This window comes from Manacus candei, unplaced genomic scaffold (assembly GCF_025592945.1).
Source record: "Manacus candei isolate 608988 ecotype Guabito, Panama unplaced genomic scaffold, ASM2559294v1 h1tg000023l, whole genome shotgun sequence".
Lineage (NCBI taxonomy): Eukaryota > Metazoa > Chordata > Aves > Passeriformes > Pipridae > Manacus > Manacus candei.
This window is the reverse complement of record NW_026138071.1, coordinates 1,947,379-1,964,668: the sequence shown is the minus strand read 5'-3', so window position 1 is coordinate 1,964,668 and position 17,290 is coordinate 1,947,379.

The following is a 17,290-nucleotide window of genomic DNA, read 5'->3' as shown; positions in this document are numbered from 1 at the left end:
GCTGCTGATGTGCTGTGTGCAGGCTAAATCCATCGGATCTTTGTCCTCCACGCTGGCTTCCAGCTCGTGTTAAACCTGCTGTGGCAATCCCTGAAAACACTCGTCCGCACGGATCATCAAGGACAGTGCCTCAGGTTCCACACTCACAAACACACCCTTGTGTTTATCACTGGCATATCAGTATTCTGCATATCCTCACTTTTATTAGCTGAATAATAGACCTGCTGAACACACAGCATTGAAAGCAATCACATTGACTCAGGCTGAAAACTATGCTATTAAGAGTACTATAGCAGAAGTAAATATACATAGTCAAACATCTCTGCTCTCCCAATGTGTAAATTGTGTTGTTATTACTGTGTTAACATTTATGCTGAAACTATACTGAACTCAAAGTAAAAATATATTGTGAACATATTTATCTTGTCAGAAATAAACCCAAAGAAAACAGTAACCCAGAAGGGTTTTCTTGCAGAAATTTGGAGACTGCTTCAGTTCTTCTCTTTGAAAAGTTTAAAACAAGAAGATCACCACAATAGAACAGCTGAAGGAAGGAATATAAGCTAGGAAAAAAAAAATGATGAAAACAGCTCAAAAAGATGTGTGGCAACTATGAAATTAGAGCCAGAGCCATTAGTATACTTTTCTCTTAAGGGAGTTTCTGGAATTTTATGGATAAATTCTCATTGAACTGATAGATGTGAGTGCAGTATTTAAGTAAGGAAAAATTATTCCAAATTGTTTAGCAACAAGTAACATATAAAAAAGCGCAATCACCCCACCCCAATCCCATCCTTTAGTATGAAGACACACAGATCAGCACTTCATTCTTTTGCATCAAGAGGAAAATAAATACAGAAGGCCATCGAGCTCAATTCTTGCCAAGTGAACCATTTTGAAACTACAGATGAAACAGCAAGGTTGCCTTATAAATAATTTTTTAAAATGTGGAGAACCACTGAATACCTCTGGACCTGTCTGTAATGGTAAAACTGTGATTTAAAAAAAAAAATAAATTATTCTTTGTCTTACATACCAAAATGCTTCAATGTAATGTGCTGAGTTCATACATAGTTATGACATATTGTATATCATCGAGATATACAGAGAGAAAATTAAATGCCATATCATGAAACCATTTTTATCTTTTTTTCCAGTTTGACAGAAAACTAGCATTCCCCAAACATTTCCAGCACATGACTTTGGATATGGTTGAGGCCTTTGGGAAAGCAAACCGACAATCTTCCTGGTTTCAGCTGTGGTGTAGAAATAATGCTTAAGTCAATTGGAAAAAAACATAAAAAAGCTGGTAAAAAAGCTGGCAAATGTGACATAAACAAAAGTATAGTATATGTGGAAGAAAAGACTCAAATCATTAACAAAGGAAAAGCTGTCTGAATTATGAATAATTAAAACATATATGTGGTTGCATTTCAATCTTAATGCTTGAGGTACTGTCCATATTGCATGATGCATCACCAAAAATAACAAAAAGCTTATTCTTACCCTAAACTATTTACAGTGAGTTGAAATACCAGAGTCTTACAGCAACTGTATACATGACTGATGTGCTTAATAAGGAAGAAATAAATATATGTAGAACAGCTTTCAGGGATCACAGATTTTTGAGGGGGCAATTCTTAGATAAAGTAAAACAAAGCTCTTTTGTTTCAGGAAGGAAAGCAAAGAAAATGAAGCTAAAGGTGAGAGAAGACACTTATCAATCAATCCAGTTTCATCAGAAAATGGGACCTTTCCGGTACCTACCTAGGAAAACCAAGGCATATTTGCATTCAGTGTAAGTTTCAAAAGCCTCTTGCTACCAGTACCAAGTTCTAGTGACCTAATTAAGTACTAACCTAAGCAGGATCAAGCAATAGCACAAACTAATATAAAGTTTTCCTCTGAATGGATTACAACCAGAAGTTTGCTGGACTTAACAAGGGAGCATTTCATGAAATGAGAAGCTTTTTGTAAGATCAGTAGGCCAGGAATATGTTTATTACTTTGAGACTAGTTTGATAGTTGCCCAAATCCCTGTAAGTGTCCAGTTAGGGAATAAAGCTACAACTTGAATACTGGAAAAAAACCAAACAACTCTTTTGTTTATCTGTCTGTCTTTCAGTCTACAGCTGGCCAACAGAAAAGGGGAGGTGAATAGCAATGAATATATAATTAATAATGCAACCTGCAGAAAACATGTACTTCAGAAGCAGGTATGTCAAAATCATGCTTAAGGGATGTCATATCAATTAAAATGGACCCTAGAACTGTAATGCAATTGTAAAAGAGGTTTCAAAATGATCTACACTAGATTTTCAATGTTTCAGTCCAAGACATGCTTTAGTTCAATCACACGTAGTGAAAGCTGCTGCAGGACTCGCTGCGTGGTCTGTGTGGTTCAGAAAGCCTGGCATCAAATTCTGATTTTCTGATATATTTGGAATTAATGTGTCTATAAGGCATGAGTTTCTTCTTCCTGTTTTGTAAATATAGCGGGAGAAAAAAATAACTTGGTCTGTCTGCTCACATGTAAGTGAAGGATCTTATGTAAAGCACATTAAATGCTCCTCACCTTGAGAAGTTCTCACAAGAACGAGATCATGAGGGTCTTGACTTGCAGGAGACATCACTAAGACTAAAGCTGTTTTGACCTTTCTGAGCTGGTGGCAGTGTAAGTAACACCTCGGAGTGCTCAGACAGTGGATGACGCTGTGCTGACAAAGGACTGGTGCGGGAGGTTTGATCGCCACAAGATGGAGCCACGAGAACGGTAAATAATTCTCTCTGCATGGAATCCAATGCTTGTTGTTTCCGTACGATAAATCCAGGCACATTTTTGTTTAAATAACGCTAAGAGAATTCCAGTGATATTTTACAGAATCTTTGTCAAAACTTGTCTTTTCGGGCAATCCTACTGACAGGAATAATGTTTTGTTAGGGAAAGTGCATGTATGAAAATAGTACTTTTTTGGCTAAAGCACTATTTATTTGTTTCTCTACTAAATATAAAATCTACTGTGACATCAAAATGACCTTTAAAACCACATAAACAATTTTCACAGTATGCGAGTTTAGTAGCAGATCTAGAATCTGATGGCTTTAGAGGGAGAAACAAACTCTAACAACAGATGATTTTCTCAAATACTCATTTTCATTCTGTGTTAGAAAAAGAAATGAAGCAATAGAAGAACAGCAAATAAAATGCCTGAACAGAATTGTCCCTAAATAGAGTGTTTGTCCCAATTTCCTATGAGACAGATTTTGGAAGCAGTACTGCAATGTGAGTGTTGAAGTCAAGGGTCAATGAAGTTCGTCCCACCAAGGTTAAATCCTATAACACTTGTTGTTTTAGGAGCAGATTCATAGATAAGTAAGTTATGGTACCTAAGAGACTTAAAAATAATATCGTTCTGTTGCAAAAAGCCAATAGATCTTTAACCACAAATTTCTTCTTGAAGCTTTAACTTCCATTTGAACTGTACCAGCTCCTTCAGATTGTCTCAGGGGGTCCCTTCCAAGCTAGATAGCTCTGTGATTCTGATTCAGAACTTTTTTCTTCCACTTTTTTTTCTCCACATCCACTTTTGATTACCTCAGTGTAATCTATTGCCTTGCTCACATCTGTGGCCTAACCTCATCTGAATTAAAGTTATCAGCTGGGAAATAAAGCTGGCTATACCAGTATAATAACAGTGCCATAACCAGTGCTCTATTAATTCTCCACATGATCCCACATAAGAATTATGGAACTAAGTAGTCTTCAGTATGTAAACCTTTGCCCAACTCTGATAATTAGGATGAGCAAGAGGTCCTTCCCTAATATCTGCAGTGAATCAATCCCATCAATGCATCTAACTAGTCACATCAGCACAGTAACCTGGTTGTCTTCCACTGATAATAGAAATGCACAAATCCATTTTCCTCTCTCTATTAAATGGCTAAAAGAAGTCACGCCTTTAAGTGCTGTCAGAAGTATGTAGGTACTTTTCTGAATCCATAGTGAAACCCGTGACTGTATTTCCTGGGTTGTCAGCATGAACTGATAAAGCTTTTAAATTCTGGTTTCTTGCGGTTACGTGAGAGGACTGCAATCTGCTTTCCATACATATTGACTATCAATTGCCATTAGATCCAAAACCACTCCCTGCCCTTTGGTTTTCTTAGTAACTGAAAACACGTGTTGTGGTACTGACTTCAACTCATATTCTTAGGTTTCTTTGACAGAGACTGTCTGAATATTAGGTAGTGTGGAAAGATGCTGATCTGTTTCCTTTGACAGAAGGGGTTTGCTCCGGTCTTCTACATTAGCTATACAAAATCTGAGTGAGTGAGAGCAACAACAGACAGAACCAGGATACTTGTAATCAGTCCTGGCTGCTGAGTGATGCTGGAAACAAAGGAACTCTTGCACTCACCCTGAGAGCAGAAATGGCTTCAGCAAACTATGAGATGAACCTTACAACCTTTGTCCCTGTCTCTCCAGCTTTCTTCCCCAATGCTTAATCTGTTGCCAATTCTCTGGAAAGGAAAAAGCTATTATAAATATTCTTGCCTCATTGATCCCTGAAAAAATATAGTTAAAGTAATTCCCCTACTCCTAAAAAAGATTTCCTCCTGATTTTTAGTGGTTACCTGGTTAAAACATGCGATTGCACATGCCGGTAATCGCAAAACATCGGTCTCCTTTTTCAACATAAACATCAACTCAAAAATCACAATATAGAGGAAATTCATTCAGGACACCATGAAAGTATGAACAAACTTAGAACTCCAATCAGGAATGCCAGGCCTAAAAGCTTCAGCCACTCGATTTCTTCAGTAAAGCGTCCAGTATTCCCTACACTCGCAAATAAGTCTTTTGAGTGCCTCCCACATGTGAGCCAGTCCAGCTACATGCAATGTCTCTCTCCCTTCCATCTGGAGATAAGCACAAACTAAAAACGCATCACAGGAAGATGCATGCTATTTGCCTCCATTCAGAGGAAGACAAAGTTTTCTGTAATCCAGTATCACCCCTGAAATACTTGAATTGGGCTTGACCTAGGTTTTTTTTTTGAAGTGTGCTGTGATATATAGGGAGCATCAGTGACATCAGACACTAACTGGGTGCCCAAAGCACATGTTTGTTGGGTATATCTAATAAAGATTATAGCAAAAGCACTCCATAAGTAAAATGGAAGGAAAAAGTAGAAGCACATAAATGATTACAAGTTATAAAAATACAGGTAAAATTAACAGTGTGAGTACAGGAAATAATTACTTCTGTAACATCTGGAAGGATGTTAATTTTACAGAAGTGTGGCCTGACTATAATTCAAGATTTGTTAGTAGACATTTATTCATGCATATTCTTTCTTTGGCAACTTGTGTGAGCAAGTGATCTGAGTTTGAAAACCATAAATCTTCAGGACCAAAAGAAGCACAGCTGAAGAAATAATCTACTTTCTACTACATAGAAACAGCTAATACATCAGTATTCATCATCCATTGCATTTATATTAACCATACAGAACATTTATAGACATAGAAGTGGAAGCAGATTATCCAAACTACAAAAATGTAGTCAGTGTAACAATATAACTGAAATAATAAATGTAGTAAGAAGCCTATGGATGTAAATTATCAATGTTTTATGTATTTGCCCCAAAGTGGGGAGTATATAATTTTCTTTTTGATCCAGGACTTTTAAGAGCTTTGATGTGATGTCTTTCCATGCTGTGCAAGGCACCCTTCCTGATGTCTGGGGGAACATCACCAAGGGCCACAGGAGCAGTTTGATAATTCAGACCTATGGCATCAAACTTAAAATATAAAACCAAAGAAGGCAAGCCTAGAGATCACCTGGACTCTTCTTCTGCTCCAAGGCTGGGTCAGAGACATCTGTGCCCATCCTTCCAGGAGCCTGCCCTTGAAGACCTCCAGCCTTTCCTCTATGTCCCACAGCCCTGAGGGCATCAGTGGCCTGAATAGCCCTGACCAGCCTCCCATGGAATAATCTCTATTCCCGTCCTTGGGCCCAGGGCTCTTATTTCAGCCCAGCCCCATCAGTCCATGCCCCAGCAATGCCATAGGATGCCAGGCTTGGGCTGTACCACAACCCTGCTTTGCTTGGCCATGTGCCCTCCTGATCCCAGCCTGCTGGTTTGACCCTGGATCTGCTGCATTGCCAGAACTCGCCAGATAAGTTTGGCTTGAGCTGCCTCCCCTGGCCTGCCCTGACTCCTTGCAGTGGGATGGGCCCTGGGTGGGGGGTCTCTGCCCTGCCAGTTGTGGCATTGCATGTGGCTCCTGGCTCTGAGCTACCATCCCCCTGAGCAATCTGTTGCAGTGCTTCACTGTGAAAATGTTTGTTCTAATCCCATCTTAAATCTTCCCTGCTGCATTTTAGCCTACTGTTTTCTTTTCTATTCTCTGTGAAGATGGAGAGCATCACTTCCCTTTCTTCTTTGAAGTAGTGTTTTAAAGATTCAAAGGTAATTATTGTGTCATGTTTGGTATTCCATTTTCTGTGGTAAACAACCTGAAATTGCTCAATCCTGCCTGTGGGTTCTGTTTCATAGAATTTTAGTTACTCTCATCTGAAGGCTTCATCTGATACACATCTTTCTTGAAATATAATGCCCAAAACTGGACAAAACACTCCAGTTGAGACCTTACCAGCGCTAAGAATAACAAGAGGATTACATCATCTGTCTATAAATGTTACCCTTGTTTATATTTCTCAGTACAACGTTTTTCTCTTTTGCAACAGCACTATGTTGTGAACTGAGGTTGAATTTGAATTTCACTATAGTCCTCAAAACTTTCTGCAACAGTGTGAGATATCCACTTATTCTTTATATTGTGTATATTGTTGCTAAACTCTGACTCACTGCAGAATTTTGCACATTCCCTTATTGAATGGCTATCTTTTTTTCCACAATATTTCTTTATTACTATATTAGCATAACTTTTAATCTAGGTTTCATCCTCTGAGTCCTTGGGGTTAGAATCTGCTCCCTTTAATCTATCCACGTGTAGCTGCCTTTACACACTTCTTATATCAAATACTTTCCCTTCCTATCAGCAAAGTAGTTAATAACACAAACATTTCAGTTACCATTTTGATTCAATGTTAACACAACAGGATGATGAATCGGTTCTGCCAGAAGGTGTTGGGGAAAAATTCAGTGTATGGCACTTGCTGTACTGCTTAGTTATTCCAGGCTAGTCTTGCTGCTGCAGTGGATTGGCTTCAGAGTGTGGCATGGGGTGATGAAGAAACAGGTTCACAACAAGCCTTGTAAACGTACATACCATGCCTATGTGATTTTCATTTACATTATTATTGCATATTATTTTTGTCAGTTTGAGGAATTCCGTGATATTAAAAAAAACAAACAAACAAACCAGACCCTTCTGCACGTGAACATTATGGGCTTTTGTTATCTCTCTAGGGAATTAGGTAAAACATGGGCCTGATGCTACTATCCATTTAAAATGGAGTCTCAGCTGGGCCATTGATGTAAATGCCATTGATGTAAATGCCTGCAACTCCATAGTAATCAGTACATTGACCCAAGCAAGGAAGCTGACCTGTATTCTCAGTTTAACTGCTGGGAACTTTCTGAGAGCTCTAAATACTTTTTACTCCTTTTGGACATTAACATAAAGCATTTGAAATTATTAGGAAGCTTACTATTTATTTAATAGTGGGCTTGTGATTATTTTGTTTATAAACTAAATAACAGTGCTGAAAATGTATCATAATCTGCTCCTTGAAACAATAAGGAAATGACCAAAAATACTCATGTGTTAGATATGTTTCCTGATGTAGACCTGAGTCTACATCAAAGGATGCAAGTAGCAGCTTGAAGGGAAAATGTTGTCTTCATCTTAAATTATTCAGTAGAATTAAAGAGCATTAAATCATTGATATTATCATCTGCACCTAAATTGTCTTTTCTGAGAAAAGAAATTATTGATGTAGAATACACCTTAATCCCAGGAAAGCATTTATCCTCTAAAACTGGCTTTGCCTAACATGTTTTATAGGGTGGGAACTATCCTTCACTGTTTCTTATCCTTCACTTCTCCAACACAGTCTTTACTTGGAAAGTCTGGTTTTGATCTTCCATTTCATTTCAATATTTCTCAGCTAAAGTTCTCAAGCAATCATTTTTACTTCCACTTGTGGAATAGCCACGTAAATCCTTCAGTGGTATCCCCCTCATGATATTTTCTGAAATTTTTGGGCAAATACCTACAAAACCTTTCCCAGGATCTGTGTTGTATCTCTTTTATGTAAAAAAAGTTATACATAAATCACCTAAAAATCACTGACTTCTACAGAACTGAAGTTGTACAGAAAGTGACTGGAGATCTTTTCCTATCTTATGACTGTTTTCTTATGAGAAATTAATTTAGTGCTCTCACTCTGCTTGCTAGTGAATATGTTAGCATAATTCATGACTCCCACAGCAGAGAAGGCTGAAAATATAGAGACTTGAAAACAGTTTTTCCTTTTCTCATGTAAGTTATCTTGTATTACCGCCGAGGGACACCGCCTGGCTTAGGCAAGGGAAGCTTGAACTGCTGTGCCTGTGCATCTCCATATGGAGAGACAGAAAGGAGCTATATATAAGCATTTCTCTAAGGCTGCATCCTCTGTACTTCTCCAACAGCTTAAATTGCCTATATTGACTTCAAACTCAGATGTTTTGTGACGGCTGTTATATCATGGGACTGGCTGTCTTGTGAGCTCTGTAAGCCTTGCCTCAGGTGGACGAGGGTCTCCTTCTCAGAGCTGAATTTGGCTAAGGTGACCTGGTAGGTCATACAGTGATGACCTGACATGCAGAGACTGTCCTGGATTTTGAGCAAAAAATTTTTGAGCAGAAATCATTTTTTTTCCCCACCTGTTTGGCTTCTGTCAAGACGTTGGATTTTCTCCCTTTCTTTCTCTTTGATTTGATTTCCAGGACTTATAACTTATTCACAGCTTCATTTCCAGTTTCATTCTCAGAGATTAAACTGATGGCCTCGGTCTTGGTGTCAGTGTCAGAGCACATGGAAAAGGTTGCTGACCTTTTAAGTTGTTTCAGTGCTCAGTGTCTCCCACTGAATTCCTTACTTTTACTTGTAACTCTAATCCCCATTCCAAGTCCAGTAGTTGCCATCTCGCTTAGTTTATTTCCTCTTTCTTTGCCTTCTTTTTGCACCAAAAGTGTCAGTCCTTTAGTTATGATGGACCTACCCTTACAAGGTTCAGTGCTGGTGTCTTGCTCCCCGTCCCATCTGGTCTCTTCCTGGGAGGAGTGTGACCTATGCTGTCATGTCATGAGCTTAGTGAGCACTTCAGTATGCATGGGATAGACCCTTGAAAAGACTACATGTGCTTAAATTGATATTATTTACCTTAGGTTCAAAATTCAGGGTTTTTCTAAAGATTTCCAGAGCTTGATATTAAAGAGATGTCTAATTTCTTTAACAAAAAAAAAAGTCAGGAAGGCAGATCTGATTTTAAATATTTTATTTAGCATTTGGATTATATTTCTGCACATGAACCAGATGATGAAACTGAAAAAAACTATTTACAGTCTTGAAATTTATTCATCTACTTTTGCTGTTCAATGTGATTAAAAGTTAAATGAATGGAAAACAAATTGTTATAATAATCTCCCAAGTGATTACTAACAGACAAAATAGGACTTGGAAAGTGGTAGCTCAAAAAACAGTAAAATTAAAAAACACTTTTGGAGTTTAATTCCTACTGTGCAGAATGCTAATGGAACTGGTGGATCAAGAAATCATGCCAAGAAAATTGCATTAACTTCCTAAAGATTTTTAAGACACATCAAAAAATGACATCCCAAAAGCTTGAGCTCCTTCAGACCTTGTCCATCTTTATTTCTACCACTGAAAAATTACCAGCCCATGTAATGTTACTGCCCATGTTCTTTGCTGTGCTTAGTGGAAATTTCTCAGTGTAAGTCTGGTAATTCCCATCTTGCTGTTTTTAAGTCAATTATCTCCTTTTCTGTACTATTTCACCCCCTATTCTTGTTCCACTTCTCAACCCTTTTCAAATCTTCATTCTGCAATACCTCTCTGAACCCTTAAACATACAGGTCACCACAAAACTGTCCTGTAGTAGATAGTCTCTTCCCATTTCATGACCAACATCCATGCAGATATCCCACCTCTTCCTAATTTTCCCATCTTAACACCACCCTCTCCACCACTGTCCTCTGCATATTAAGTTGTTCCTGCTCCATGCTCAAAACTCCAGTTATCTCCTTCGTCACCTGCCTCTCTGTGCACTGGCCCTCTATCCACATTTCCAAGAGCCTTCCCATTTTCCATCATCACCAGAGACTCAGGTTTTCTCCATGAAGCTTGGCCAGTCTTAAGGAGAAGAAACATTGGACTTGGTTCTAGAAGCATCTCTGTGATCCCAGTTGTAGTCTACTGGCAGGAGCAAGGCTCTCCTTTCCCTGCATCCCTGTGTGAATCACAAACACCCTGATCCCATCAGCTGTGTGATGCCCAAGGAAAGATGAGGCTGGGGAGCTTGAACAGGTCACTGTGGCACCAGAAAAAAAATCTGTTCACAATCATTCTAGAGATCAGCAAAGGACAGAGCATTTGAGCACTTCAGGGTGGTCACCTTGAAATACTTTTGTGGCTCAGGATAGAGAAGGTGCTGGTTACACACACCTGCACTGCCAAATGCCTGAAGGTGGCACAGAGGGTGTAAATGTGGTGGGGGGACAGGGACAGCACATGCCCTTGTTCAGGGAGCTTGCAAACACACTTGTACAAATAGAGTGGCCCTGGGCTCGAGGAGCTCCGTGTCTGGGAGACAAGGGCTCCACTGGGACCAAGGGAGAGCAGCCTGCAAGTGTGTTTCTCAGGAGAATGGCAACCTGTGTGTGACTCTGAGGGGACACCAGCACAATATGGTTTGAAAGTCCAACTTGGTTGTCACCTTCTAGAATTTAAATTATATTTAAATTAGGGCCTATTTTATGTTTTTGTATCCCCCAAATCCCCTGTTTAAATTAACAATTCAAGTGGAATGTTTTAGGCAGACAGCCTAAAAGCAGAAGCTCCAGGAGGTCATCTGAACACTGAAATGTAAAAGCTTTCCAAAGGAAGGCAGGGTCATGGTAAGGCCTGGTTCCTTTCCATTTACTCTGAAACAATACATAGTATTAGTTCAAAACCAACAAATTAGTATGCTGCAAGTAGCTCCCACTCATTGTGTATTGCCTTTGTAAATTGTTCGAATGCTTCAGTCAACAACCTTCAAATGCAAAACACATTAAAGGATGAAGAGTTAGAGTCATGAAGTACAGCACATTATGAATTACATGCTGTCAGTATATAACAAAATAGATACAAATATATTGATGTAGACATAAACTAGATATCTACCAAAAGAGATCTGTAAATAATACTACTCCGAAAGAGGGATCATTCAGTAGTTAGAGCAGAACAACTACAGAAATTGCACATTTTTGTAATTATTACAGTAGAAAAACTTGAAAGGTTTTATATCAGAATAGTGTCATTCCTGCAGTCTTCCTTCAAATTTATGGAAGGTTGGTGCCGTTGTTTCAGGTGACAGGAACTGTGCTGTATGTAGACTGCAGTGAGGTTGGTCCAAAGGTCAAGCCCAAATAACTTCTAGCAGAATTTGGCAGTACTTTTTTATGTGAGTTCAGTCTACAAATGAAATAGAAATGGTTATTTTGTTTCTGCATACAAAGTTTTTTGCCCTTCCCAATGTTTTTGTCTAAAATTGCATCTAGGCATATCTTTGGAGGTCAGGAAATGCTGGGGAGTTATCCTGCTGCTTTGTGGAAGTGAAACAACAGGGATATACAACTCTCTTCTTTCGACCAGCTTTTTTTTTTTTTTTTTGCACAGATACAATCTAAATAATGTTGCTAAATCATAGTTCACCAAAGCATGAACTGGATCTTTGGGTGTAGCCAGCTGAAGTCTGTGCTGAAGTGGTTGCAGGCTTGCTGAGGATTCCTGATGAAGTTCTCATGCTCGATTATGTGTTCCCCTATGTAAGTGATTCATGTTCTGAATAGGCTTTATATGTCCTAGAGAGATTTGTTGCTAACCAATTAGCACTAATAATATTACTTTCTCCTTCCTGTTGATGTCAGGGTAGGCTTTTGTGCTTGAAAGTTGTGGGAAGAGGATGGGCATCTTAATTACTGAGGGCTGGATCATGCTGCCTTGTAGGGAAACTCTGTGGGAGGAATACAAAAGAGAGCAAGATTCCTCCATCAGAAAAGAAGTAGTAGAAAACCAACTTCTCCTTCCCCCTGCACAGAAGGTGCAGGGAACCCTGTCTCTAACACTTGTAAACAAGTTGCAAGAGACACTGGCCTTAGCAGCAGCTGGACTTCGTTCTCTTCAGGTTGGCAAAACACTGCTTACATAAAAGGACACAGAAGCTTGGTATAAATTAAATCCAGAAAACTGTATTTATCTCTTTTGTAGACTCCCCATAGCATCTGGGAAATGAACAGTTATCAATGCACTTGCTCACCTTCAGGATTCACAGAAACCATTTGGGAGTCATCTGAAAATATTCACCTTGACTGCATATACATAATTATTTTTTTCTAGATATACATATTTATTTTTAAACTTACTGCTACCTAAGCTGGTTATGACAGGCAGATAATTTTAAATCATGTTTTGTGTGTTTTAGTAAGTCAGAATATAATGACAAAACCATCATGTTTCTTTCTGTGTCTTCTTTAAGGTATTTTGTGATATTCTATTTCCCCATTGCATTGGTTTGAAAAAAACATAGCAATAATCTAAATATTGGGCAAACTGTCAGGGGAGCTTAATAGCTTTTATATCCCTGCTGAGAGGGTGCAAATGCAGTAGAACATGGGCACAGAAACTTTTTTTCTGCATATTGCTAAGAGCAGAAATAAAGCTTATGGAGAATGAATTGAATCAATCCAAGAAACTGCAAATATAGACACTTCTTCCTTGAGAATATTAAATTAAGCAAGTTTTATTGATATTTGATTAAATAATGCACATGATTTTTGTTGTGACTCATATGTATATTCTATTATTCTCTGCCATAATTTATTACTATGCAGAATAGTTCATAAGCCTTTTTTAAATAGGAGTGTATTTAATTAATCTAAGGAGAGACATGAATTCTTTTAGCATAGCACAGTAATGATGAAACCAAAGTGTTATAACCTTATGCTTAAACATAATGAGCAGATCCAGGTGTGCCCAGGCAGTGTCTCAGAAGTGCTGTGTGGTGTCCACATCACCATTCCTGGGAGCAAGTCACAGGAGCTGCTGTGGACATGCACACTGCTAGCCTCAGAAAACTCTGCTTACACTCTCCCCCAGTTCGTTCCTGGTGATTCATCCTTCTTTAATCCATGTTTTGATAGGAAGGTGAGCAGAGGAAGAGAGGCTAATCAATCCTTCATGGATTGGAGCACTGGGATCATTTGACAGAAGCAAAATAAGAGTCAGCAGCCCAGTCAGTGGAGACATGCTGTGTTTGCATCTTATCTTTCAGGAAGAACAAATAGTCTGTGAGAGATATGGGAGAAAGACAATGAAGAGGAGTTTGCTGGTTTTGTATCACCATACCCTTAAATAGAGAGGGAAGACTTGGATGTTTATTATTTCCTTATTTGTAGCCATAGCCAAGGGAAACAACAGCCTTGCACACACAGCCTTGCATATATGGTCTGCTCTTGGACCTTAGCAGGGTGCAATATGTATGTAGGTGGAGGGTTTTGAATACTGAATACATTTTAAAACTCAGATATTCCCATTCTCATGCCAAGGATACATCTTTCAGCAAGCCTGGGAGGTCAAAATCAATTATTTACTGTAAGTTCCCTGTTTGATCTTGGGTTTTTGCCATCCAGTCTGACAATCCAAGGGCAGCAAAATTAACTAGGGCATCTCCTTAAGGCTGCAAATTTTCCATTCCTTAATTCTCTGGTGCAGGTGGGATGACACAGGAATGGCATGTGGCCATGGTGCTGTCACTCATCCTAAATGACCCCTGAGCCTTTCTAACCACCTGCTGCTCTGACACTTGGCAGGAAAAGAAAAAGGACAGTTATGGTCTGGTTGCTGGATTTTCTTATTTCATGGCCCCAAGGCGTACTGTTTATCACAGTTCATTTGGATCTCATCAGGCATTCCTCCACTCCAGTTCTCCTGTAAATCCCAGGTTTCAAAATAAAACAGAATAAAGCATCCAGAGTAGTTTTCTCTGTCACCTTTCCATGACCCAGCCAGCATTCAGCAGAGAGGATACTACACCTGCAGCAGGGAAGGAACACTGGCTCACCCAGCCTTGGATGTACCTGCAGCTACTTCCCAGCTTGCTGGGGAGGAGGCAGAAGAGGTGTTATGTGAGGGATTTCCAGCTACAGTGATAACAACTGATCCTATAAAAAGCCTCCATGTTTTCAACTTGTCATCAAATACATATTTTTCTTAAGTCAAATTGGCACCACAGGAACTACAAGCCATCAGCAGGTGAAGGCACAGCACCTCTGACATGCTGGTGTGCAAACCTGTTTGCTTTCTGATCTTGGCTTTGGAAGTTTGGGATCAAAGAATGGAGGTCAAAGTGAGATAGAAAAAGGAAATTCAATGTACAAGCTGTGCATAAGAAATGACATTCTGGATCTTCACAACAGTTCTGTGCATCCACCTTGTATTTGTCACTGCTCACTGCCCTTCAGTCTCTCCTTTCTTCTACCCTCCATGGATTTCTCACTCCCCATATCTGTATCCCTCTGTGTCAGGGAGGAGATTTCAGTGTCCTACTGCATCTGTCCAGGTGTTCCCAGGCACAGAAAAGACCCAAACAGCCCAATGAAACATTTTTCCATAGAAGGGTCTCTATGCAATGGTATATTGCAGAGTTACAAGGTGATATGGCAGCTTGGGAGAGCACATTCCTGGGAGGAAATTTGCTTTGAGGACATCTGTGGATCATATATCACCCCCTTAAATAATCCACAGAGATTTACCCACCCAGCAGCCTCAGCTTCTTGGGCTACTTGGCACATAACTGAGAGGTGTAAGAGCCCAAACCATGAGTGCAGGGAAGCCTCCACCACCACTGACGTGACTGGCAGGAGCACTGCCCTGCACTGAGCAGGTAAAAACACACTGGTCTTCAAAAATCAGCTGGGTGCCCATGTGGTATCAGTCCAAACACATTTGTTCTAGTTGTCCCCAGTCCTCTTCCCCATCAAAGCTCATGTTAAGAGGTTATTTACTGGCAGCATTACAGTAGTGCCAAGGGACTGTAGATCATTTGGTGTCAGAAGTTCAGTGAGTAGAACAGAGGAGGCCTCAACATCATAAGTAGATCTCAGACATCCATTTGTGTTTTCTCTTTCATAGAGGTTTCAACTAACATGATTGCTCCACAGGTTAAGTGCAAATATGTAGAATTACTTTGGTGTGGTTGTTGTCCTGCAACTTATTAAATCACATAAATTTGGTCATGAATCTTAAGGCTGATGGTGGTGTCCATCCCGTTGGTGTTGACACTAGGCTTTAGAGCAGTCAGATCCATGATTAGGAATTTGATAACAAAATAAAAATAGCCAGCAGGACTTCCACTCCATTACAAAATAAAAAGAGGCTGTTTAAATGTTTCTGACCACATAATCTTTGCGAGACAGGTATCTTGACTTTAGACACACAGTATGAGCCAGAAAGCCTGTGAAGGTGGTGCTCAAGACAGGCTGAGGCAGCAAAGAATGGGAACATGTGAACGTGCAGTTCAGCAACTGAGAGCCTCTGTGAAACCTCTGCAAGGCTTCTCAGCAAGTTAGAGGTGCTCTACCTTAGAGTTCTTACCATTTAGCGGAAACCTAGAAACATTTCTCACAAATATTTGAATGTTTGGGCAACCTTCATAAGGTCCAAGTGTGCAGCTGGTGCCCTGATGAAGGGTTTGTTGTGAGGTCTATCTGGGCCCTGTCTTGTGCAGAGACCTCACTGCAAAGTGCACCTTGAAACTGGCACAGCAAAGTAAATGAGCCAGGAATCTCATGCTGGCTGGGGGAATCTTTAAGAAGAACAGGACAGTTATAGAAGTCCTTTGTTACCAGTAAGCTGGGGGAAACCCACAACTGGGGAACACAGTCTGCTTTCCTTTCTTTAGTAGGAAAAGCTTTCAGCTGCTTTTTTATCTGCCCCACTCATAAATTTGAAAAGAAACACGAGGGTGAGGTAAATTCCTCTGCTCCCTTTGTAGATCCCTCTGTGGAATGGCACTGTGTGGTTTGGATGGCCCACGCTGACTAACCCGGGAGCCAAGTGCAGTGTCCACCCATGTGTGTGCTGTGTGATGGGGGCCATTGGCAAATGTGACATGCCTGATTCTTGTTTTCCAATTGTGCAGCTCACTCAGTCCCCTGCCCATCACTAGGAATCTGCCAGTGCAGATAAACATCTCTTGTTTTGGTCTGCTTTAATTAATTGGGTTTTTTTGTATTGCTAATGTTAAGAGCAATAGAGTTACAAAGAGCTACAAGAGTTACAAAGAGCAGAACGTAATGAAAGATGGAGATACTGTGTGTACATCTACACATAATTTTAGCTAATATCTAAATCAGCAAAATATCTAAAGGATCTGAATTTTGCTTTGACTTTTAATTATTTTGGTCCTTTACCACACTCTGTTAATGCTGCATCAGTATACTGTCAAATGGAAAGCCACAACTCCATTTTAATAGAACCCATACTGAAAATTGGAAAATAAGATTGAAGATGAAGTTTTTGACTTCTGGGCTTTATCAGTCTCTAGGAAAAAATTTACATTTTCAGTTGAAGAGAAGAGGAACTGGGAAGCCAGAGCACAAAAATGAAGAAAGATGAAAGCAGTTGAGAAAAAAGAGGAGGAGGTCAATGAAGCAAAAAGGGGTAGAGGAAGAATGAAAGGGTCAGGTGCCCTACTAGGAAGAAAAAAAAAGGATCAAAGGGTAGGAAGCCAAGTACTAGAAGAAAGAATTATAATTTTCAACAGTTAGGGAGAAAACTAGAATAGAGGAGTCTTAACGGTGCATAGTTGAAAAGGGAAATTGAAAGGTACTAAATCAAAAATTTATAGTAAGACAGAACTTGTGGGGGAAACAGAGAAGCAGAGAAGAGCAAATAAAGTAGCTGCTAAATGGAGAAGCATTCTGTCATTTGTAGCAAGGGATGGTGGCATAAGAACAGTAATAGCTTCAGCTGTTCACCGAGAGGTGTTGGA